Here is a 26392-nt window from a genome sequence, read left to right as displayed (position 1 = left end):
CTGGCAAGTTGTCACTAGTTAAAACAGCCACAAAGACAATAGCCCCGCCTATTTCTACAGTTTATCTTCTTAAAATGTGATTTTAAACCTAAACCTAACCTTGACCACACTGCTTACCTTATGCCTAACCCTAACCTTAAATTAAGACCAAAATGCATTTTTGTTTTCCAGAACTTTTACGATATAGCCAATTTTGACTTTGTGTCTGTGCTATTTAGTGGAAACCGGACTGGTAGCCATTGTGAGTGTACCCATAGGAGCAAAGCAGGAAGTAAAAGCAGGAAGTAAAAACAGGAAGTAAAATAAGGAATTAAAAGCAGGAAGTGTACCCATCAATATGTGCTGTGATTTGTTGATTAAACTCAACTGACATTACAAAAAATACATTCCATTGCATGAGCCACATCAGTTAGCATAATTTGAATGAACGTTCTACATTACCATGGAAATTATTGCATCACAATACCAGGCAGCCATTGCGAGTGTACCAATGAGTTTACCTGTCAAATTGCCAGGGTTAGAGGTTCCAAGCCCATTCTATTCATCGTTTGCTACAGCACCTTGCTTGTTTCAGCAAGGGGACAAGAAAGTTTCATCACATTGTTAAGAGTCCATGTTACCACAGAAACAGACTCAACTGCACAAATGCCCGGCTGTCCTGTCATCAGTCAGCAGTTCTTTCGTTTTTACGGTTATGATTGTTATATTATTTTCATGACGGTCTTCATCCACAACCATCGGTTACACGGTTATACAGTCATTGTGCCAGCCCTACCTATAGCACAGACTTCCCCCCATCAGATGTGCTGACTAAACCAACAACATAGCAGGAAGGGAGAGGGAAGGGGCTACTGACTAGTCCCAAGCAGGGAAGGGGCTACTGACTAGTCAAGCAGCCAGTCAGCCTACCGCCCCAAGCAGCCAGTCAGCCCACCACCCCAAGCAGCCAGCCAGCCCACCACCCCAAGCAGCCAGTCAGCCCACCGCCCCAAGCAGCCAGTCAGCCCACGACCCCAAGCAGCCAGTCAGCCCACCGCCCCAAGCAGCCAGTCAGCCCACGACCCCAAGCAGCCAGTCAGCCCACCGCCCCAAGCAGCCAGTCAGCCCACGACCCCAAGCAGCCAGTCAGCCCACGACCCCAAGCAGCCAGTCAGCCCACGACCCCAAGCAGCCAGTCAGCCCACCACCCCAAGCAGCCAGTCAGCCCACGACCCCAAGCAGCCAGTCAGCCCACGACCCCAAGCAGCCAGTCAGCCCACCGCCCCAAGCAGCCAGTCAGCCCACCACCCCAAGCAGCCAGTCAGCCCACCGCCCCAAGCAGCCAGTCAGCCCACCACCCCAAGCAGCCAGCCAGCCCACCACCCGAAGCAGCCAGTCAGCCCACCACCCCAAGCAGCCAGTCAGCCCACCACCCCAAGCAGCCAGTCAGCCTACCGCCCCAAGCAGCCAGTCAGCCCACCACCCCAAGCAGCCAGCCAGCCCACCACCCCAAGCAGCCAGTCAGCCCACCGCCCCAAGCAGCCAGTCAGCCCACGACCCCAAGCAGCCAGTCAGCCCACCGCCCCAAGCAGCCAGTCAGCCCACGACCCCAAGCAGCCAGTCAGCCCACCGCCCCAAGCAGCCAGTCAGCCCACGACCCCAAGCAGCCAGTCAGCCCACGACCCCAAGCAGCCAGTCAGCCCACGACCCCAAGCAGCCAGTCAGCCCACCACCCCAAGCAGCCAGTCAGCCCACGACCCCAAGCAGCCAGTCAGCCCACGACCCCAAGCAGCCAGTCAGCCCACCGCCCCAAGCAGCCAGTCAGCCCACCACCCCAAGCAGCCAGTCAGCCCACCGCCCCAAGCAGCCAGTCAGCCCACCACCCCAAGCAGCCAGCCAGCCCACCACCCGAAGCAGCCAGTCAGCCCACCACCCCAAGCAGCCAGTCAGCCCACCACCCCAAGCAGCCAGCCAGCCCACCACCCCAAGCAGCCAGCCAGCCCACCACCCGAAGCAGCCAGTCAGCCCACCACCCCAAGCAGCCAGTCAGCCCACCGCCCCAAGCAGCCAGTCAGCCCACCGCCCCAAGCAGCCAGTCAGCCCACCGCCCCAAGCAGCCAGTCAGCCCACCGCCCCAAGCAGCCAGCCAGCCCACCACCCCAAGCAGCCAGTCAGCCCACCACCCCAAGCAGCCAGTCAGGGAAGGAGTTACTGACACATCTGATGGGCGGAAGTCTGTGCTGTAGGTAGGGCTGGCACTAATACCGTATAACCCTGTAACTGACGGTTATGGACTATCATGAAAATAAAATGATCGTCATAACCGTAAAAAATCATTTGGGGAATTAACAGCTGATTGAAGACGGGAAGGCCGGGCATTTGTGAGGTTGAGTCTGTTTCTGCGATAACATGGAGTCTTAACAACGTGATTAAACGTTGTTGCCCCTTGCTGAAACAAGCTACTGCATTAACATTGCAACCTCATGTCACTGGCTGCTTTATGTGAATCTAACAGCAGCTAGGTGTAAGGAGCAGGTGTGACCTTTGAGTGGTGCTAGCTATAACGTTAATAACTAATCACAATCATTTGTGGGTGTTGAGTGGAGGTGGAGAGGCTGCTCTCCCCTCTGTGCTCTCCCCTCTGTGCTCTCCCCTCTGTGCTCTCCCCTCTGTGCTCTCCTCTCTGTGCTCTCCTCTCTGTGCTCTGCCCTCTGTGCTCTGCCCTCTGTGCTCTCCTCTCTGTGCTCTGCCCTCTGTGCTCTGCCCTCTGTGCTCTGCCCTCTGTGTTCTCCCCTCTGTGCTCTCCTCTCTGTGCTCTCCTCTCTTGTTGTTATTATTACATTTGTTATTGTTGTTGTTATTATTAATATTATTGTTGTTATTATTTCAGTTGTTATTATTACAGTTGTTGTTGTTATTATTATTATTGTTATTATTATTATTACATTTGTTATTGATGTTATTATTATTAATATTATTGTTGTTTTTATTATTGCAGTTGTTGTTGTTATTATTATTGTTGTTGTTATTATTATTATTAGTGTTGTTGTTGTTATTATTACAGTTGTTATTGTTGTTAATATTATTAATAGTATTGTTGTTGTTATTATTACAGTTGTTGTTGTTATTATTATTATGATTACTGTTGTTATTATTATTGTTGTTATTGTTGTTATTATTATTACAGTTGCTATTGTTGTTATTATTATTCTTGTTATTATTATTGCAGTTGTTATTGTTGTTATTATTATTAGACTTGTTATTATTCCAGTTGTTATTGTTGTTATTATTATTGTTGTTGTTAATATTACAGTTATTGTTATTAATATTATTATTATTATTATTGTTGTTATTGTTATAATTTGATTTTACAAGGTGACTATGCAATGTGATGATACAACTCCCACCCACCACCACATCTGTCATGTTTTGTTTGTCTTGTCTCTTCTATGTTGTATTCCCTAAAAAACTATTAAAACAAATAGTTCAATAACCCTGCCTGCTTGTGTCTACAGTACATTTTCACAAGATATACAGTATATCTCATCTCCCCTAACTAAATAGTTTTTCTCAGATCTGTCAGATGCAACATGAAGTGAATAGGAGATTCCACAAACCTTTATTATTATTTAATTTTTTTAAATATATTTCTTAGGGGGTATATTTCCCTTTATTACTTTCCAACCCCACCACCCCTTCCCTAATTGGAGTAAACTAGTGAACAACAATGCTTAGGCCTCTACTTCCAGCTTATACATACTATATACATTTTATGGACACAGTCAATTTTACAATAATTCTATTTTGTTTGTTTTTACTCCTGAACCTCCTCTACCCTCAACCTCTCCAATCATTTTCATGATGTCCATCCGGTTTGCTTCTATATGCCATATCTTTCTAACTGTGCTCTTTCACAAAAGCTCTCAACCTATAATCTATATACTTATTATGGACACAGTATGCTTACATTATTAGTTATCTTGTTGTTATTATTTGTTGTTAGTTGTTATTAGTCCCATCCTTCAACTCCATTCAACACCACCCATCTATCTCTTAACACCATCCATATTGGATTTCTGTTTGCCATATATTTTTCAACAGTATTGTGATGTTTTACAAAAGTTCTGAACCTTTCTATTCTCATTGTTTCTACAGATTGTAAATAATTTTTTTTGCTAAAAGTATTATTATTTTATTGATTGATTGACTATGACTTTTCAGATCACCCAGTAATGCTATCTGCAGGGTTAGCTCCAGGTAAATATTGCAATCCTTCAGCCATTCCTGGACCTGTGTCCAAAAACAAGCTACAAATGGACAGTACCAAAACAAATGATCTAAATATTCTGTCTCTTCGCAGCAAAATCTGCAGAGCTGGGAAGATTGTATTCCCCATATAAATAACATTCTATTGGTAGCAAGAACTTTATATAATAATTTAAATGGAAAAATTTGAAGTTTTGAATCCGGTGTCGTTTTGCGTATCAGTTCATAAACACTATGCCATGGGATCGGTACGCCACTCTATGGGACTCCCAATCACAGCCGGTTGTGATACAGCCTGGAATCGAACCAGGGTGTGGTTCAAGCACTGAGATGCAGTGCCTTAGACTGCTGCGCCACTCGGGAGCCGCAATGTATTAGGGACGGCTGTCAATCCTTTGGTCCTTGAATGAAACTGGTATACTGTTTTATTTATCACAGTTTTCTTTAACCAATTATGTTCTTTAATGCAAGGCCAACAGACAAGTTACTTTTTCCCCCTTCCACTTTCCTCTTCCATTTTTGCGGTAATGCTGCAATTATTTGGTTGTATTTTTGGGTAGAGCAGACATTTCCATATGTATTGAGGGCTAGTTTCAAATGTTGCCATGTTTCTGTATTTTGAAATACTGTAATGTAGACTTTTGAACCAACTCACCCTCCTTTGATGTAGTCCAGGAACGTGTGTTCTGACTCCACCGTGAACGACAGCAGAGTTACCTGGGTAAAGATGACATTCAAAACAGTTACCAAATGGTTATATTCACCACTTAGGCAATCAACATAAACATTATTTATTTACCAATTTAAACATCTGTTCACAACAACAGTGTCACCTGGGTAAAAATACATTCAAACCAGTTTTCTATTCTAAAAGGTCGCTTACCCACTTAGGTAATCAACACCAATACAATTTATTTACCAATTTAATAATAAGCACCATCCACATCCGTAATCAACACAAACCCAATTTACCAATTGAAATATTAAACACATTAATCGTTAGCCCCAGGGCCCGAGGGCTAACCAACCAACTGCCACCCAGGAGTGATTCATCTAGGTAGAATTAGTTTGTTTGATATCAGAGCTGCATATTAATATTGCTGTCACAGGGAGAAGAACCGTCTCTCTCTCAATTCAATTCAATTCAATTTAAGGGCTTTATTGGCATGGGAAACATGTGTTAACATTGCCAAAGCAAGTGAAGTAGATAGTAAACAAAAGTGAAATAAACAATAAATATTAACAGTAAACATTACACTCAGAAGTTTCAAAAGAATAAAGACATTTCAAATGTCATATTATGTATATATACAGTGTTGTAACAATGTGCAAATAGTTAAAGTACAAATGGGAAAATAAATAAACATAAATATGGGTTGTATTTACAATGGTGTTTGTTCTTCACTGGTTGCCCTTTTCTTGTGGCAACAGGTCACAAATCTTGCAGCTGTGATGGCACACTGTGGTTTTTCACCCAGTAGATAAGGGAGTTTATCAAAATTGGATTTGTTTTCGAATTCTTTGTGGATTGCTGTAATCTGAGGGAAATATGTGTCTCTAATATGGTCATACATTTGGCAGGAGGTTAGGAAGTGCAGCTCAGTTTCCACCTCATTTTGTGGGCAGTGTGCACATAGCCTGTCTTCTCTTGAGAGCCAGGTCTGCCTACGGCGTCCTTTCTCAATAGCAAGGCTATGCTCACTGAGTCTGTACATAGTCAAAGCTTTCCTTAAGTTTGGGTCAGTCACAGTGGTCAGGTATTCTGCCACTGTGTACTCTTTGTTTAGGGCCAAATAGCATTCTAGTTTGCTCTGTTTTTTTGTTTGTTCTTTCCAATGTGTCAAGTAATTCTATTTTTGTTTTCTCATGATTTGGTTGGGTCTAATTGTGTTGTTGTTGTTGTTGTCCTGGGGCTGTGTGGGGTCTGTTTGTGTTTGTGAACAGAGCCCCAGGACAAGCTTACTTAGGGGACTCTTCTCCAAGTTCATCTCTCTGTAGGTGATGGCTTTGTTATGGAAGGTTTGGGAATCGCTTCCTTTTAAGTGGTTATAGAATTTAACGGCTCTTTTCTGGATTTTGATAATTAGCGGGTATTGGCCTAATTCTGCTCTGCATGCATTATTTGGTGTTTTACGTTGTACACGGAGGATGTTTTTGCAGAATTCTGCATGCAGAGTCTCAATTTGGTGTTTGTCCCATTTTGTGAATTCTTGGTTGGTGAGCGGACCCCAGACCTCAGAACCATAAAGGGCAATGGGTTCTATAACTGATTCAAGTATTTTTAGCCAGATCCTAATTGGTATGTCAAATTTTATGTTCCTTTTGATGGCATAGAAGGCCCTTCTTGCCTTGTCTCTCAGATCGTTCACAGCTTTGTGGAAGTTACCTGTGGCGCTGATGTTTAGGCCGAGGTATGTATAGTTTTTTGTGTGCTCTAGGGCAACGGTGTCTAGATGGAATTTGTATTTGTGGTCCTGGCAACTGGACCTTTTTTGGAACACCATTATTTTTGTCTTACTGAGATTTACTGTCAGGGCCCAGGTCTGACAGAATCTGTGCAGAAGATCTAGGTGCTGCTGTAGGCCCTCCTTGGTTGGTGACAGAAGCACCAGATCGTCAGCAAACAGAAGACATTTGACTTCAGATTCTAGTAGGGTGAGGCCGGGTGCTGCAGACTGTTCTAGTGCCCTCGCCAATTCGTTGATATATATGTTGAAGAGGGTGGGGCTTAAACTGCATCCCTGTCTCACCCCACGGCCCTGTGGAAAGAAATGTGTGTGTTTTTTGCCAATTTTAACCGCACACTTGTTGTTTGTGTACATGGATTTTATAATGTCGTATGTTTTTCCCCCAACCCCACTTTCCATCAATTTGTACAGCAGACCCTCATGCCAAATTGAGTCAAAAGCTTTTTTGAAATCAACAAAGCATGAGAAGACTTTGCCTTTGTTTTGTTTTGTTTGTTTGTCAATTAGGGTGTGCAGGGTGAATACGTGGTCTGTCGTACGGTAATTTGGTAAAAAGCCAATTTGACATTTGCTCAGTACATTGTTTTCACTGAGGAAATGAACTAGTCTGCTGTTAATGATAATGCAGAGGATTTTCCCAAGGTTGCTGTTGACGCATATCCCACGGTAGTTATTGGGGTCAAATTTGTCTCCACTTTTGTGGATTGGGGTGATCAGTCCTTGGTTCCAGATATTGGGGAAGATGCCAGAGCTAAGGATGATGTTAAAGAGTTTAAGTATAGCTAATTGAAATTTGTGGTCTGTGTATTTTATCATTTCATTGAGGATACCATCAACACCACAGGACTTTTTGGGTTGGAGGGTTTGTATTTTGTCCTGTAGTTCATTCAATGTAATTGGAGAATCCAGTGGGTTCTGGTAGTCTTTAATAGTTGATTCTAAGATTTGCATTTGATCATGTATATATTTTTGCTGTTTGTTCTCTGTTATAGGGCTCTCTCTCACACACACACACACACACACACACACACACACACACACACACACACACACACACACACACACACACACACACACACACACACACACACACACACACACATCCATCTCACTGAGTTATGATGAGAGCAACATGATGGATGACTTGCTCTGTGATTTTAATGATCTAGCCACAGTCATCATATTGAGGCTCTGCATCCCAAACTGTGTGTGTGTGTGTGTGTGTGTGTGTGCCCAGGCAATAATAACAATGCACTGATTGTCTCCTAAACATCAGCCACTGGCTGGGCATGGCAGCCACTCAGTCACTGATAGGACACAGGACATGTGGAGGAGGAGTGAAGAAGCAGCCACTCAGTCACTGATAGGACAACAGGACATGTGGAGGAGGAGTGAAGAAGCAGCCACTCAGTCACTGATAGGACAACAGGACATGTGGAGGAGGAGTGAAGAAGCAGTCACTCAGTCACTGATAGGACAACAGGACATGTGGAGGAGGAGTGAAGAAGCAGCCACTCAGTCACTGATAGGACAACAGGACATGTGGAGGAGGAGTGAAGAAGCAGCCACTCAGTCACTGATAGGACAACAGGACATGTGGAGGAGGAGTGAAGAAGCAGCCACTCAGTCACTGATAGGACAACAGGACATGTGGAGGAGGAATGAAGAAGCAGCCACTCAGTCACTGATAGGACAACAGGACGTGGAGGAAGAGTGAAGAAGCAGCCACTCAGTCACTGATAGGACAACAGGACATGTGGAGGAGGAGTGAAGAAGCAGCCACTCAGTCACTGATAGGACAGTTATCATCTCTATAGACTCTCACCGGTTAACGTTGTTTGAGGCCATTACAACTTATTTCTCTTCTAGTGATCTTAATTTAACCTGGTCCCAGATCTGTTTGTGTTTAGTATTGCATGCCAAACATCGCAATGACCGTTGGAGTTTAGCAAGACAGCAGATCAATGCAGATCTGGGACCAGGCTAATGTTTATTGTCTGGACCATAACAAAACAAAGCATCCTATCTTGTCTAGGATTCAGAAGAGATAACAAACAATTAGCTAAGGAAATTAAACCTCTACAATCCTCTTACTACAAACTCATTAATGAACACAACAAACAGAGATGATGGGGAAGAAATATACGGTTGCACCAGGCAGGAAGAGATGTAGATTTTAACCTGGAGTTTTTGACAGACTCACCGTCCCAGAGTTGATGTATCTCTTCTTCTTTACCTTCTTCTTGGCGTTCACCACCTAGGATTCGACAAGCACAACATGAGCATACTGATATTGATATAATGTAAAAATGATCCCATCAAATGTCTCCATTCCCCTTGGCCAATAAAGAACATCAGGTATGTTCATCCCCCATACATACTGTAGGTACAGTATATGTAACGGGGCATGTGAAACTCAGTCCCATAACTGCAGTGGGTAACGCTGAAATACCATCGATCAGACCCTTAGGCTTAGTGTAGTGCACAGGTTATTCCAGGCTGTTCATTGGGGTCTATCCTGGGTGTATTACATGCATGTGTATCCACACATCATAACAATGGAATGGAATCCCACCGAGGTTGGTATTTTTGAACAACACATGCCAATATACGTATGTAAACACACACACACACAGCGAGAAAATGACCTGACTGCCGATGAGGGTGGGGAAGAGAGGTGATGGCTGATAAGAGACTATAACATAACATAACATGAGGTCATGATTGTGTATTCAGGACCTGAGGCCACAGGAAGGCGTGTATGATGCAGGATCTGGTAGTAAAATGATCGAGGTCATGTGAACCATCCCTAGTGCTCATTCTACAGGATCCACACATGGACACATGAAGTGCTGAATATCAAGTCAAAGGTAGCCTTCCCTTCCCCTGTCTCCACCCTCTCCTTCCTCTCCCTCGTCTCTCCCCCAGGCCTCTATCCTCTCTGTCACAGTGTTGTGGTTCTCCCCCAGGCCTCCTTCCTCTCTGTCACAGTGTTGTGGATCTCCCCCAGGCCTCTATCCTCTCTGTCACAGTGTTGTGGATCTCCCCCAGGCCTCCTTCCTATCTGTCACAGTATTGTGGATCTCCCCCAGGCCTTCCTCTCTGTCACAGTATTGTGGTTCTCCCCCAGGCCTCCTTCCACTCTGTCACAGTGTTGTGGATCTCCCCCAGGCCTCTATCCTCTCTGTCACTGTCACGATCGTCGAAAGGAGGAGACCAAAGCGCAGCGCGTTGAACGAACATGACTTTAATTGAAAAGCACCGAAAATACAAAACAAAAGACGACTCGTGAAGTCCACAGTACAACGACTGAAACACGGAACAAAAACCCACAAACACAAGGTGAAACCACACAGTTTAAATATGGCTCCCAATCAGAGATAACGAGCCGACAGCTGACACTCGTTACCTCCGATTGGGAGTCATTGAAAACAAACAAGGAAACACAACCACATGACTACCCAACCAAACAGAACACAACGAAACGAACACACCCTAAACCCAACCTAACCAAAACAAAACCCCAACAAAACGAATACACCCTGGCTCAACTACAAGTCCCGGAGCCAGAGTGTGACAGTACCCCCCCCTAAAGGCGCGGACTGCGACCGCGCCTCAACTAGGGCTAACCAAGGGAGGGCTGGGTGGGCATACCTCTTCGGCGGTGGTTCAGGCTCTGGTCGTGATCCCCACCCCACCATAGTCACTACCCGCTTTCGTAGCCTCCTCCAACTGACCACCCTCCAAATTAACCCCACCGGATTAAGGGGCAGCACCGGACTAAGAGGCAGCACCGGACTAAGGGGCAGCACCGGACTAAGGGGCAGCACCGGACTAACTGGCGGATCCTGGCTGGCTGGCGGATCCTGGCTGGCTGGCGGATCCTGGCTGGACGGCTCTGGCGGATCCCGGCTGGCTGGCGGATCCCGGCTGGACGGCTCTGGCGGATCCCGGCTGGACGTCTCTGGCGGATCCCGGCTGGACGGCTCTGGCGGATCCCGGCTGGACGGCTCTGGCGGATCCCGGCTGGACGGCTCTGGCGGATCCCGGCTGGACGGCTCTGGCGGATCCCGGCTGGACGGCTCTGGCGGATCCCGGCTGGACGGCTCATGGCTGGCTGACGGATCTGGCTGCTCATGGCTGGCTGACGGATCTGGCTGCTCATGGCTGGCTGACGGATCTGGCTGCTCATGGCTGGCTGACGGATCTGGCTGCTCATGGCTGGCTGACGGATCTGGCTGCTCATGGCTGGCTGACGGATCTGGCTGCTCATGGCTGGCTGACGGATCTGGCTGCTCATGGCTGGCTGACGGATCTGGCTGCTCCTGGCTGGCTGACGGATCTGGCTGCTCATGGCTGGCTGACGGATCTGGCCACTCATGGCTGGCGGAAGGCTCTGGCTGATCCCGTCTGGCGGAAGGCTCTGGCTGCTCCTGTCTGGCGGAAGGCTCTGGCTGATCCGGTCTGACGGAAGGCTCTGGCTGCTCCTGTCTGGCGGAAGGCTCTGGCTGATCCTGTCTGGCGGAAGGCTCTGGCTGATCCTGTCTGGCGGAAGGCTCTGGCTGATCCTGTCTGACGGAAGGCTCTGGCTGATCCTGTCTGGCGGAGAGCTCTAGCGGCTCCGGTCTGACGGAAGGCTCTGGCTGATCCTGTCTGGCGGAGAGCTCTAGCGGCTCCGGTCTGGCGGACGGCTCTGAAGGCTCATGGCAGACGGGCGGCTTTGCAGGCTCAGTACAGACGGGCAGTTCAGACGGCGTTGGGCAGACGGACAGTTCAGACGGCGTTGGGCAGACGGGCAGTTCAGACGGCGTTGGGCAGACGGGCAGTTCAGGCGCCGTTGGGCAGACGGGCAGTTCAGACGGCGTTGGGCAGACGGGCAGTTCAGACGGCGTTGGGCAGACGGGCAGTTCAGGCGCCGTTGGGCAGACGAGCAGTTCAGACGGCGTTGGGCAGACGGGCAGTTCAGACGGCGTTGGGCAGACGGACAGTTACGGCCCCGTTGGGCAGACGGCAGACTCTGGCCGTCTGAGGCGCACCGTAGGCCTGGTGCGTGGTGCCGGAACTGGAGGTACCGGGCTGAGGACACGCATCTCAGGGCTAGTGCGGGGAGAAGCAACAGGGCATGCTGGACCCTGGGGACGCACCGTAGGCCTGATGCGTGGTGCCGGAACTGGAGGTACCGGGCTGAGGACACGCATCTCAGGGCTAGTGCGGGGAGAAGCAACAGGGCATGCTGGACCCTGGGGACGCACCGTAGGCCTGATGCGTGGTGCCGGAACTGGAGGTACCGGGCTGAGGACACGCATCTCAGGGCTAGTGCGGGAAGCAGGAACAGGACGCACAGGACTCGGGGAACACACAGGAGGCTTAGTGCGTGGTGTAGGCACTGGTGGTAGTGGACTGGAGACAGGAGGTGGTGCCGGAAATACCGGACCGTGCAGGCGTACTGGCTCCCTTGAGCACTGAGCCTGACCAACCTTACCTGGTTGTATGCTCCCCGTCGCCTGACCAGTACAGGGAGGTGGAATAACCCGCACCGGGCTATGTAGGCGAACCGGGGACACCATGCGTAAGGCTGGTGCCATGTAAGCCGGCCCGAGGAGACGCACTGGTGACCGGATGCGTGGGGCCGGCCTCATGACATCTGGCTCAGTGCTCAGTCTAGCCCGGCCGATACGTGGAGCCGGAATGTACCGAACCGGGCTATGCCTGCGTACAGGAGACACCATGCGCTCTACTGCGTAACACGGTGTCTGCCCGTACTCTCGCTCTCCACGGTCAGTCCAGGGAGTAGGCGCAGGTCTCCTACCTGACTTCGCCACACTCCCTTCTAGCCCCCCCCCAAGAAATTTTTGGGTAGTACTCTCGGGCTTCCAGCCTTGCCTCCGTGCTGCCTCCTCATATCGCCGCCTCTCGGCTTTAGCTGCCTCCCGCTCTTCACGAGGACGGCGATATTCTCCCGGTTGATCCCAAGGCCCCTCACCATCCAGAATCTCCTCCCATGTCCATGAATCCTTTATGGGAGTCCATAAATCCTGTGTAGGTAGGTCCTGTTGCCGCTTGACACGCTGCTTGGTCTTTTTGTGGTGGGTTTTTCTGTCACGATCGTCGAAAGGAGGAGACCAAAGCGCAGCGCGTTGAACGAACATGACTTTAATTGAAAAGCACCGAAAATACAAAACAAAAGACGACTCGTGAAGTCCACAGTACAACGACTGAAACACTGAACAAAAACCCACAAACACAAGGTGAAACCACACAGTTTAAATATGGCTCCCAATCAGAGATAACGAGCCGACAGCTGACACTCGTTACCTCCGATTGGGAGTCATTGAAAACAAACAAGGAAACACAACCACATGACTACCCAACCAAACAGAACACAACGAAACGAACACACCCTAAACCCAACCTAACCAAAACAAAACCCCAACAAAACGAATACACCCTGGCTCAACTACAAGTCCCGGAGCCAGAGTGTGACAGTCACAGTGTTGTGGATCTCCCCCAGGCCTCCTTCCTATCTGTCACAGTATTGTGGATCTCCCCCAGGCCTTCCTCTCTGTCACAGTATTGTGGTTCTCCCCCAGGCCTCCTTCCACTCTGTCACAGTGTTGTGGATCTCCCCCAGGCCTCTATCCTCTCTGTCACAGTGTTGTGGTTCTCCCCCAGGCCTCTATCCTCTCTGTCACAGTGTTGTGGATCTCCCCCAGGCCTCCTTCCTCTCTGTCACAGTGTTGTGGATCTCCCCCAGGCCTCCTTCCTCTCTGTCACAGTGTTGTGGATCTCCCCCAGGCCTCCTTCCTCTCTGTCACAGTGTTGTGGATCTCCCCCAGGCCTCCTTCCTCTCTGTCACAGTATTGTGGATCTCCCCCAGGCTTCTATCCTCTCTGTCACAGTATTGTGGATCTCCCCCAGGCCTTCTTCCTCTCTGTCACAGTATTGTGGATCTCCCCCAGGCCTTCTATCCTCTCTGTCACAGTATTGTGGTTCTCCCCCAGGCTTCTGTCCACTCTGTCACGGTGTTGTGGTTCTCTTCCTGGCCTGGTAAAGACCCAGGCTTCCCCTCTCATCTCCCCCTACACACTTAATCACTCAGTGGCCGGGTCATACCATACAACACAGGTCTCCTCTCTCTCTCTCTCTCTCTCTCTCTCTGTCTCTGTGATGGGTCATAACACACAGTCCATTACAGCTCTCACTCTCTATTAGCAGCTACCTATATTATCTATAGGACTAATGTCAACTGCAACACCACTAAGCAAGGGGCACCACCAAGTCTGCAACACCACTAAGCAAGGGGTACCACCAAGTCTGCAACACCACTAAGCAAGGGGCACCACCAAGTCTGCAACACCACTAAGCAAGGGGCACCACCAAGTCTGCAACATCACTAAGCAAGGGGCACCACCAAGTCTGCAACACCACTAAGCAAGGGGCACCACCAAGTCTGCAACACCACTAAGCAAGGGGCACCACCATGTCACGATCGTTTACGGACAAGAAGGACCAAGGCGCAGCGTGATATGCATTCATATTTATTTCACGACTAAACACACGACAAAACAACAAACGAAACGTGACATCCAAGGTAGACAAATAACATACCTCACACGGAACAAGATCCCACAACTGACAGGTGTCAAAAGGCTGCCTAAGTATGGTCCCCAATCAGAGACAACGAGCTACAGCTGCCTCTGATTGGGAATCACACAGGCCAACATAGATCTACATATTCTAGATCTTAAACATAGAAATAAACACAACACGAAATATACACATCCTGACTCAACAAATAAACGTCCCTTGAGTCAGGGCGTGACACACCAAGCAAGGGGCACCATGAAGACCAAGGAGCTCTCCAAACAGGTCAGGGACAAAGTTGTGGAGAAGTACAGATCACGGTGGTGTTATAAAAAAATATCAGAAACTTTGAACATCCCCACGGAGCACCATTAAATCCAATATTAAAAAATTGAAAGAATTTGGCACCACAACAAACCTGCCAAGAGAGGGCCGCCCACCAAAACTCACGGACCAGGCAAGGAGGGCATTAATCAAAGAGGCAACAAAGAGACCAAAGATAACCCTGACGGAGCTGCAAAGCTCCACAGCAGAGATTGGAGTATCTGTCCACAGGACCACTTTAAGCCGTACACTCCACAGAGCTGGGCTTTACGGAAGAGTGGGACGGAGGTTCACTTTTCAGCAGGACAATGCATATGCTCAGTCATGGTACTAATTTCAGTGCCGGGGTGGCAATTTTGTTTTCCTCAGGCTTAGGGGTGACTATGGTATCTACAACAGAGATTGTCATGGGTCTGGTTTAATTGGTCAAGGCGGATGTTTTTTTAATTACATTTTTTGAAACGTTTATGCTCCTAATGAGGGTACAGAGCGTATTGCTGTATTTGATCAAATAAAGGAAACCTTAAGCCAGTGTGACCAAGAGGGGTGTATGGTTTTAGGGGGGGGGACTGGAACTGTACAGTGGATTTTACATTTTACTGTTGATCGCACTGCTGAAGAACCTCAACTGTGGTCAGCAATTTGTCTGTCTGTTCTATTAACTTCTACGGGATCGGTGTCCCGTAAACGGGACGGTTGAGCTAACGTGAGCTAATGTGATTAGCATGACTGTTGTAAGTAACAGCAAACTTTCCAGGACATAGACATGTCTTATATGGGCAGAAAGCTTAAATTCCTGTTAATCTAACTGCACTGTCCAATTCATAGTAGCTATTACAGTGAAACAAGACCATGCTATTGTTTGAGGAGAGTGCACAACAACAAAAAACGTATCACGGCAACTGGTTTGATATATTCACCTCTGAAGGTAAATAATGTACTTACATTCAGTAATCTTGCTCTGATTTGTCATCCTAAGGGTCCCAGAGAATTTTTTTTGCATAGTTTTGTTTGATAAAATCCTTTTATATATTCAAATGTAGGAACTGGGTTCTACAGTTTGAACCCCTGCTGTCTCTGGCTCCACTCCCACCCACCCCGCCCGGCCATCTAGATGTGTGAAAGTTAGTGTATAAACTAATGATCCATCATGTATGACATTCCTGGGAGTGTGTAAACTTACATTTTGTATTACCATATCATTTTTGTATGTTCTCTATAGTTATGTACTTGAAAATGTATAAATTGACCAATTTGGCACATTTGGGCAGACTTGATACAAAATTGTCCAGTATTGCAATGCTTCACTGGATCAATCTGAAACTTTACACATACACTGCTGAAATCAAAATTGCGCCTAAACTGCAATATTATATTGTGGCATTTCAAAGATGATGGAACAAAACATTTTTTTAAACCAGATCTAATGTGTTATTTTCTCCTACATTAATTTCACATTTCTACAAACTTCAAAGTGTTTCCTTTCAAATGTTATCAAGAATATGCATATCCTTGCTTCAGGTCCTGAGCTACAGGCAGTTAGATTTGGGTGTGTCATTTTAGGCGAAAATTTAAAAAAAGGGTCAGATCCTTAAGAGGTTAACTGAGTTTGAGCTTTCTGGTGTGTGGAGAGTAAGAAATGCAAAAGTTAGTCAATACACATGGCTAAAAGTTAATGAAGGTCGTGTCAGTGCAGGAAGGTTAGACAGGTTGTATGTATCTGAGCACTACTGTGGTAGGGTTGGAAGGTGTGACATCACTCCTGTGGGGTTTTCTGATCCCCATATTGTCACTGTTGATATTCACTTGTCCACGAAGGTCATCACCTTATTGGTATTTTAATGTTAAGTTATTACATGACGCCATGTTTTGTGAAAAGTTGTTGTTGTTTTGGGAAAAATTGAGGGTTATTAAATTGAATTTTGAGTCCTTGAGACAATGGTGGGAGGTTGGGAAGGCCCAAATACGTGTGTTTTGTCAACAGTATACCGCTCTGTCTCGAATTGAAGTTAAAGAGACTATCAGGGCCCTTGAACAGGACATCAAATCTATTGAGTTGAAGTTGCTCACTCAGAATGACCCCGGACTAGTCATGAACTTACAGGACAAGAGACATGAACTGAGGTTGTTTTTACAGGAAAGAGTGAAGGGTGCCTTGATTAGGTCTCGCTTTGCTACACTCAAGGATATGGATGCTCCTAGTGCTTTAAAAAAAACCTAGGGCAGTCGACATTGCAACGCAAACAGATGGTCTGCCTTCGTCTCCCTGATGGGAAGGTGACCATGGATGACTTTGAGATGCGCCAACATGCCGTGGATTTCTACTCTGCCCTCTATAAGGCGGAGGATTGTGATCCTCTATGTGCTGAACAGTTGTTACATGGACTTCCTCAATTGGACTCTGAGCAGAGAGTTGCTTTAGACTCTGACATTACTCTGCAGGAGCTGTCCACTGCAGTTATGCAGCTCTCATCAGGCCGAGCCCCTGGCATCGATGGTTTACCATCTGATTTCAATAAGCAATTTTGGGGGGAGTTTTATGAAATGGTGTGTGAATCTTTTCATGAGGGTTCTCTTCCTGTATTCTGTCAACGTGCTGTGCTTTCATTGTTGCCAAAAAAGGGGGATTTGGTTCTTTAAAAAAACTGCAGACCTTTTGCATTGCTGTGTGCAGAACATACAATTATATCTAAGTGTCTCTCAAACAGGATGAAATAATATCTGGGGCTGTTGGTCCACAAGGACCAGTCTTACTGTGTACCTGACCGTTCTATTGTTGATAACTTGTTTCTAATAAGAGATGTTTTAGACATTTGTAAACTGTCTGATGTGAATGTGGGTTTGCTTTCTTTGGATCAGGAGAAGGCTTTTGACCGTGTGGACCACCAGTACTTGTTTAAAACAATGAAAGCCTTTGGGTTTGGGGATGTTTTGTTGTCTTGGATGAGTTTACTGTATGCTGGGGCCTCATGTATGGTGAAGGTGGGGGGTGGTTTGAGCTGCCCCATCCTGCCCCATAGGGGTATTAGGCAAGGATGCCCAATTTCAGGACAGTTATATTGTCTGGCAATTGAACCAATGCTTTGTTTTTTAAGAGTGAGGCTTACTGGTTTCTCTGTGCCAGGGGTTATGAAGGGTCCCACGATAGCACTGTCTGCGTATGGCAGTTTTTATTACAGGGGGTGAGGATGTTAAGGTTCTCTCAAATGCTCTAAAGGTGTATGAGGGGGGCCTCCTCAGCAAGAGTTAATTGGGAAAAGAGTGAATCGCTGTGGGCAGGTCAGCTTCAGATAGGGTCCGCTCTACGTTTACCAGGGGGGCTTCAGTGGGGCAGAGATAGGATGTTTTTTTTCTAGGCTCCGATGTCTTTCAAAAAAAGAACTGGGAGGGTGTAGTGGAGAAGGTGTGTGCCAGATTGCCTAGGTGGAAATGGGTGCTACTCCAGCTGTCTTAAAGGGAAGGGTGCTGGTAGCCAATAACCTAGCCACCTCTACCCTATGGCACAGACTAATGATTTTACAGCCTGATACAAGAGCTTCAGAGGACCCTTGTCAATTTCTTCTGGTCTGGGCAACATTGGATTAAAGCTGCAGCCCTGTACCTGCCACTGCACGAGGGTGGGCAAGGCCTGGTGGACATTTCTTCTAGGATCATGGCTTTCCGGCTTCAAGCAGCCCAGAGACTGTTGTACAGTGATGGTTCTAGCTGGTTCGATACAGCCTACATATTGATGAGGAGAGCGGGCTGTTTGGGCTTAGACAAGCACCTTTTCCTCTTAAAGCTAGAGGGGGGTGATTTGTCTGGCCTGACTCCATTCTATGAGTCTGCTATGCAGGCTTGGAGAGGCTAGAGGGGGGTGGTTTGTCTGGCCTGACTCCATTCTATGAGTCTGTTATGCAGCTTGGAGAATTTTCTACATGTCCCGTAAGGCCGGCACGCCACAAGGGATGTGGCTTTTTGAAGACCCTCTTTTTTATAACACTGTCATCCAGTCCCGTGCTATGGGTTCAGCCAGCCTACGTTCATGCCTGTTAGGTGTGGGGTGTACCAAGCTGGGGCCATCTGATGCGGAGCAGGAGTTGATCGTTGGAGGAGCTGGGAGTAAGAGCGGAGATCCGATCATCTCGCCTACTGAGGAAGGTCGTAGCTGAGGTCTGCGATTCCTTGCCAGTACTTCATCGGCAGTATGTGACTGATATTTCCAATTCTGATCGGTGGATGGATGGTCTGGATTATGTGTTCCCTGCGCTGAATGTTAGTGCTGCGGCAGGGGCATTAGAGGAGGAAGTGGGGATGCTACTTTCCTTCCATACCCCAGAGCTGGAGGAGTTCAAGGCGGTGGGAAAGAAGGCCATGTACATAATATGTGTAAAAGTGTCCCGTGGTCCTTCCCTGGAAGGGGTCAAATCGACGAGGTGGGCAGGTGTGTTTGGTCCAGGTGCCTCCCAAAAGGCTGTCTTTATATAAACTGCCTATTGATAAGAGGACAGCTGACCTCCAATGGAGGATAATACATGGAGCCATAGCCACCAACATGCATCTGGTACACCTGAATCCTACTGTTGGGGAGGGGTGTCCTTTCTGTGCTGAGTCTGAAACTCTGGCACATCTGTTTTTACAGTGTCTCAGGTTGGTCGGGATGATTGACCTGATCACTAGTTGGTTCTCAGCTCTGGGAAAGGTTTTCTCTTCCCAACTGTTTATATTTGGGCCAAAGTACAGGTTTAGTCGAAGGGGTGTAGTTCTCTTACTTAACTTTGTGTCAGGGGCAGCTAAATTAGCAATTTGGAAGACACAAAAGAACAGTATTCGGGGACAGGGGTCTGTGGACGTGGTGGGCATGCTGGAGGGGATGTTGGCAGCGAGACTGAGGGTTGAGTTTTCCTATTACAAACTGGTAAATAACATTGGGCTGTTTATTAGCATATGGGGTATTCAGAGGTTGTTGTGTTTAGTTATAGTGGAGGAAGATTTAGTGTTGTGTTTTAAATTGATGTTTAACCATGTTTTTGTTTGTTTGAGTGTTTATTGTGTTGTGGGTTCCCAGACCCAATAAAGTTTTTTTTTAAAACTCAAACTCTCTCTCTCTCTCTCTCTCTCTCTCTCTCTCTCTCTCTCTCTCTCTCTCTCTCTCTCTCTCTCTCTCTCTCTCTCTCTCTCGCTTTTTCTCTCTTCCTACCTCTCTCTCTTAATTTCAATTCAATTTAAATGTAAAGGCTTTATTGGCGTTTACATTGTCAAAGCAAGTGAAATAGATAATAAACAAAAGTGAAATAAACAATACTTTAACAAAAGTTAACAGTAAACATTACACTCACAAAAGTTCCAAAAGAATAAAGACATTTCAAATGTCATATTATGTCTATGTACAGTGTTGTAACAATGTGCAAATAGTTGTGCAAAAAGTACAAAAAGGAAAATAAATAATATGGGTTGTATTTACAATGGTGTTTGTTCTTCACTGGTTGCCCTTTTCTTGTGGCAACAGGTCACACATCTTGCTGCTGTGAAGGTACTCTGTGGTATTTCACCCAAAATTGGGTTTGTTTTTGAATTCTTTGTGGGTCGGTGTAATCTGAGGGAAATATGTGTCTCTAATATGGTCATACACTTGGCAGGAGGTTAGGAAGTACAGCTCAGTTTCCACCTCATTTTGTGGGCAGTGTGCACATGGCCTGTCTTCTCTTGAGAGCCAGGTCAGCCTACGGCGGCCTTTCTCAATAGCAAGACTATGCTCACTGAGTCTGTACATAGTCAAAGCTTTCCTTAAGTTTGGGTCAGTCACAGTGGTCAGATATTCTGCCACTGTGTACTCTATGTTTAGGGCCAAATAGCATTCTAGTTTGCTCAGTTTTTTTGTTGATTCTTTCTAATGTGTCAAGTAATTATCCTTTTGTTTTCTCATGATTTGGTTGGGTCTAATTGTGTTTCTGTCCTGGGCCTCTGTGGGGTCTGTTTGTGTTTGTGAACAGAGCCCCAGGACCAACTTGCCTCCCGAGTGGCGCAGTGGTCTAAGGCATTGCAGTGCTAGCTGTGCCACTAGAGATCCTGGTTCGAATCCAGGCTCTGTTGTAGCCGGCCGCGACCGGGTGACCCATGGGGCGGTGCACAATTGGCCCAGCGTCGTCCAGGGTAGGGGAGGGAATGGCTGGCGGGGATGTAGCTCAGTTGGTAGAGCATGGCGTTTGCAACGCCAGGGTTGTGGGTTCGATTCCCACTGGGGGTATGAAAAAAGAATATATATATATATGCACTAACTGTAAGTCGCTCTGGATAAGAGCGTCTGCTAAATGACTAAAATGTAAATGTAGGTTATGGCTTTGTTAGGGAATCGCTTCCTTTTAGGTGGTTGTAGAATTCAACGTCTCTTTTCTGGATTTTGATAATTAGCGAGTATCGGCCAAATTCTGCTCTGCATGCATTATTTGGCATTTGACGTTGTACCCAGAGGATATTTTTGCAGAATTCTGCATGCAGAGTCTTAATTTGGTGTTGTCCATTTTGTTAATTCTTGGTTGGTGAGCGGACCCCAGAACTCAGAACCATAAAGGGCAATGGGTTCTAAAACTGATTCAAGTATTTTGAGCCGGATCCTAATTGGTATGTCGAATTTTATGTTCCTTTTGATAGCGTAGAAGGCCCTTCTTGCCTTGTCTCTCAGATCGTTCACAGCTTTGTGGAAGTTACCTGTGGGGCTGATGTTTAGTCCGAGGTATGTATAGTTTTTTGTGTGCTCAATGGCAACAGTGTCTAGATGGAGTTTGTATTTGTGGTCATGGCAACTGGACCTTTTTTGGAACACCATTATTTTTGTCTTACTGAGATTTACTGTCAGGGCCCAGGTCTGACAGAATCTGTGCAGAAGATCTAGGTGCTGCTGTAGGCCCTCCTTGGTTGGGGACAGAAGCACCAGATCATCAGCAAACAGCAGACATTTGACTTCAGATTCTAGTAGGGTGAGGCCGGGTGCTGCAGACTGTTCTAGTGCCCTCGCCAATTCGTTGATATATATGTTGAAGAGGGTGGGGCTTAAGCTGCATCCCTGTCTCACCCCACAGCCCTGTGGAAAGAAATGTGTGTGTTTTTTGCCAATTTTAACCGCACACTTGTTGTTTGTGTACATACATTTTATAATGTCGTATGTTTTTCCCCCAACACCGCTTTCCATCAGTTTGTATAACAGACCCTCGTGCCAAATTTGGTCAAAAGCTTTTTTGAAATCAACAAAGCATGAGAAGACTTTGCCTTTGTTCTGGTTTGTTTCTTTGTCAATTAGGTTGTGCAGCGTGAATATGTGGTCTGTCGTACGGTAATTGTCTCTCTCCCTCCCCCTGTCAGTAGTTAATGTAACGTGGCAACGGTTTTAATGACCAGGGACCAGCCATAGACCCAGCCGTAGACTAGTATCCTTATATCCACTTCACTGTACAGTACCCTATTCCCTATATAGGGCACTTCTTTAGACCTGGGCCAATATGGATCTGGTCAAAAGTAGTGCACTATATAGGTAACAGGATGCCATCTGGGACGCAGACACTGTGCAGGGTTGTGGGAGAGCAGTCGAACCTAGGCCTGGCCCTCTAGCTCTGCACTGTAGCTTTCCATCTCCTTCTAATCCCTTACCTCATCCCCTTTGCTGCCCAGGTTGCTATTACCATAGCCAAACTCAGTGGGGTTCAGTGTGAACCAGGGAAAGTTATGCTAATGCTAGCATAATGTTGAGTAGATACTAGCGCTAATGCTAATATTGCAGTACAGTAATGTAGTGTACATCTCCTGACTGGGTAGCAGAGATGCTATGTCAGATTGTGCTTGCTATTCTCTTTCCTCCTACAAGGGCCTGTGGTCTATTTATTATGTTATTCTCTGTTTTATCTGTATGCCTTTGGATGAGTGCCCTCCCTCCCTCCCTCCCACCCTCCCTCCCTCCCTCCCTCCCTCCCTCCCTCCCTCCCTCTCCACTCACCTCGTACACATTGAACTGGCTCTGGCCCCGTGACAGGTCTCGGTAGCTGGTGGTGAATTCGCCGATGAAATCATGGCTGGAGGGTAAAGTACACAACAACAACAAAATGTCAGACTGTGTATATAGACAGTCCCTCTGGGGGTGTAGAAATACGATGGATGTGTTGTGTACTTGGCTCAACAGAGCAGGAATGAAGCTGCTGAAACATATAGCGGTGTTGTAGTAGTGAAACATATAACGGTGTTGTAGTAGTGAAACATATAGCGGTGTTGTAGTAGTGAAACATATAGCGGTGTTGTAGTAGTGAAACATATAGCGGTGTTGTAGTAGTGAAACATATAACGGTGTTGTAGTAGTGAAACATATAACGGTGTTGTAGTAGTGAAACATATAACGGTGTTGTAGTAGTGAAACATATAACGGTGTTGTAGTAGTGAAACATATAGCGGTGTTGTAGTAGTGAAACATATAGCGGTGTTGTAGTAGTGAAACATATAACGGTGTTGTAGTAGTGAAACATATAACGGTGTTGTAGTAGTGAAACATATAACGGTGTTGTAGTAGTGAAACATATAGCGGTGTTGTAGTAGTGAAACATATAACGGTGTTGTAGTAGTGAAACATATAACGGTGTTGTAGTAGTGAAACATATAACGGTGTTGTAGTAGTGAAACATATAACGGTGTTGTAGTAGTGAAACACATAACAGTGTTTTAGTAGTGCTTTATCTTGTAAAACATGATGAGGAATATCCTAACACAAATGATACTTCTGCCATACATGCATAAATCATTTCCCGTCTGGAAACGAATCAAGTGGAAACATTATTGTGTGTATGTGCGTGTGCTGTTGCATGTCTGTGTGTGTCGCCTCCTTACCTGCCATCTCTGTCCCAGTCGTACACCTCTGCCTTGATTGTCCTGAAAAACAAAACACACCCAAGGATGAGGAACGTGTGTGTGCATATCTCTCTGTGTGTGTGTGTGTGTGTGTGTGTGTGTGTGTGTGTTAGTACATCTATCTACTTTCACTTAACCTCCACCAGTGTCCTACTGTCCTTCAGGGCAATATTCTAGAATTATCAGAAAGCTTCATTAGAATGAGTCTTTAGAATTTAAAGGGGCAATCTGAGATTCAAACAACAACAATGTAGCTCCTTGTTTGGTAAACAGCTGAGGGATGGGGCTGGATAAATTATATTTTGGGTTGTGATTGAGTAAGACCGCTGAACTAAGCTCATGAGGCATTTATAAGTTATATTCTTCAATAATAATAAAAGTCAAAAAATTGATGTACCAATCAATTCCAGATTACCCCTTTAAAATGCCTGAGAGCTGGACTCTTAAAATACTTTGTGTTTGGTTTCTACAGCAGTGAGACTGGCCATTAAAGCTCATTACGCATTTAGCAACACTGATAATTAAATCGATCTTAGCCAGAGCTGTCACGCCCTGACTCAGGGGACGTTTATTTGTTGAGTCAGGGTGTGTATATTCTATGTTGTATATTTCTATGGTGAAATGTTCTAGTATGTCTATTTCTATGTTGGCTGGTGTGGCAGCTGTAGCTCGTTGTCTCTGATTGGGGACCATACTTAGGCAGCCTATTTGGCACTAGTTAGTTGTGGGATCTTGTTCCGTGTTAGGTATGTTTGTGTGCTACCTTGGACTTCACGTTTCGTTTGTTGTTTTGTCGAGTGTTTATTCCTTTAAATAAACATGTATGCTTATCACGCTGCGCCTTGGTCCGCCCAGTCTATAAACGACCGTGACAAGAGCAGTTCACAGAACACCCTTGAGACGAATGTTTGAGTGAATGCACATGAAAAGGTTTCAAAAGAGCATTTAAAGGGAGATGGAAGTAAAACCAAAACAATTATCCTATCAAGAGAATTTAAAGTTTTTAGGAAAGAAGCTGAGGAGGTTTAAAAACCACATTAGCTAATTAGATACTTAATAATAATCAAAGAAACCGATTAAGTCTGAAATGGCAAAATGATTGGAAAATACGCCTTAGTAATGACATTGAATGTGGAGTTTAAATTGAACTTGCGTTAAACATAAAGACACTTACTGCTGCAAAACTTACTGCTGCTGAACTAACTGCTGCAAAACGTACTGCTGCAAAACGTACTGCTGTGAAACAGAATACCATCACAACCCAATAATGTGTACAACACAGTGACGACATAATACAGTGTTACACAGTGTTGCATAGTGTTACACAGTGTTGCATATCGTTACACAGTCTTGCATAGTGTTACACAGTGTTGCATATCGTTACACAGTGTTGCATAACGTTACACAGTGTTGCATATCGTTACACAGTGTTGCATATCGTTACACAGTGTTGCATAGTGTTACACAGTGTTGCATAACATTACACAGTGTTGCATAGCATTACACAGTGTTGCATAACATTACACAGTGTTGCATTGTGTTACACATTGTTGCATAGTGTTACACAGTGTTGCATAGTGCTACACAGTGTTGCATAACGTTACACAGTGTTGCATAACGTTACACAGTGTTACATAGTGTTACACAGTGTTGCATAGTGTTACACAGTGTTGCATAGCGTTACACAGTGTTGCATAACGTTACACAGTGTTGCATAGTGTTGCATAGTGTTACACAATGTTGCATAGTGTTACACAGTGTTGCATAGCGTTACACGGTGTTGCATATTGTTACACAGTGCTGCATGTCGTTACACAGTGTTGCATAGCGTTACACAGAGTTGCATAGCGTTACACAGTGTTGCATAGCGTTACACAGTGTTGCATAACGTTACACAGTGTTGCATAACATTACACAGTGTTGCATAACATTACACAGTGTTGCGTAACATTACACAGTGTTGCATAGCGTTACACAGTGTTGCGTAACATTACACAGTGGTATAAGACACTGATTACTGCATTTAGGTGAAGCAATAACGCAGGACTGCCAAAAGAAAACCAATCAAAATCTATTTCCTCACAGGAAATCTATAGTGTAATCTATACCGCCAGCTCGATACAGTATCTAAAGACGATCCATCCCCATCTCTCTCTCAGGGTCTCTGTCTTCCCAGGGTTCGTATTCAAACCATAGAAATACAATTACTAGAACGGTCATCCTCATTAATACCCATGATGGTGTAGTCAAATTGCTTTGGTCCAATGGCTTTCCCACTCTAATTCTATTTCTATGGTTTCAACCCCTACAGTCCAGCTGTCTTGGCCAATTAGCTTCAGCAGGGTGGCGAGGTGAGAAAACACACGGAAACAGCAAGAGGGTAGCGGCTGATCATCGACTCCTGTGGTGTGGGAGAGGCTCTGATAGGGCCACACACACACACACACACACACACACACACACACACACACACACACACACACACACACACACACACACACACACCACACACACACACAACACACACACACACACACACACACACACACACACACACACACACACACACACACACACACACACACACACACAGCAGGTGTCCACTTCCCACAGATTGAAGTCTCAGCACTACAGGAATAACACCTGCGCTCCCTCTCTCTCGCTCTCTCTCTGCGTCACTCTCTCTCTCCATCCCCTGCCTCTCTCTGTGTCACTCTCTCTCTCCCTCCCCTGCCTCTCTCTCCCTCCCCTGCTCTCTCCCTCTCCTTCTCTCTCCCTCTCCCTGCCCCCTCTCTATCTCTGCACCTAGACTACCTCTTCCTTTCCCCACCATAATCCCCCCCCTCTCTCTCCCTCTCTCTCTCTCTCTCCTCCCTCCCTCCCTCCCTCCCTCTCTCTCTCTCTCT

The 26392-nt window shown here is 46.3% G+C and overlaps 1 pseudogene across 1 annotated transcript in view; it reads right to left on the bottom strand.

Moving 5' to 3' along the window:
- LOC311149855 (copine-5-like) overlaps nt 1-26392 on the bottom strand; it is a 79410-nt pseudogene that overhangs the window by 48950 nt on the left and 4068 nt on the right. The window contains exons 3-6 of the transcript in view: nt 23466-23507; nt 22588-22663; nt 8917-8970; nt 4901-4962 (exon numbers count right to left, since the gene is read on the bottom strand). The product of the transcript in view is annotated as a copine-5-like (transcript). The remainder of the gene's footprint in view (nt 1-4900; nt 4963-8916; nt 8971-22587; nt 22664-23465; nt 23508-26392) is intronic.

Source organism: Coregonus lavaretus (assembly GCF_964263955.1).
Source record: "Coregonus lavaretus genome assembly, chromosome: 22".
NCBI lineage: Eukaryota > Metazoa > Chordata > Actinopteri > Salmoniformes > Salmonidae > Coregonus > Coregonus lavaretus.
The sequence above is the reverse complement of the archived record's forward strand: the minus strand, read 5'-3'. Positions and strand labels throughout refer to the sequence as shown.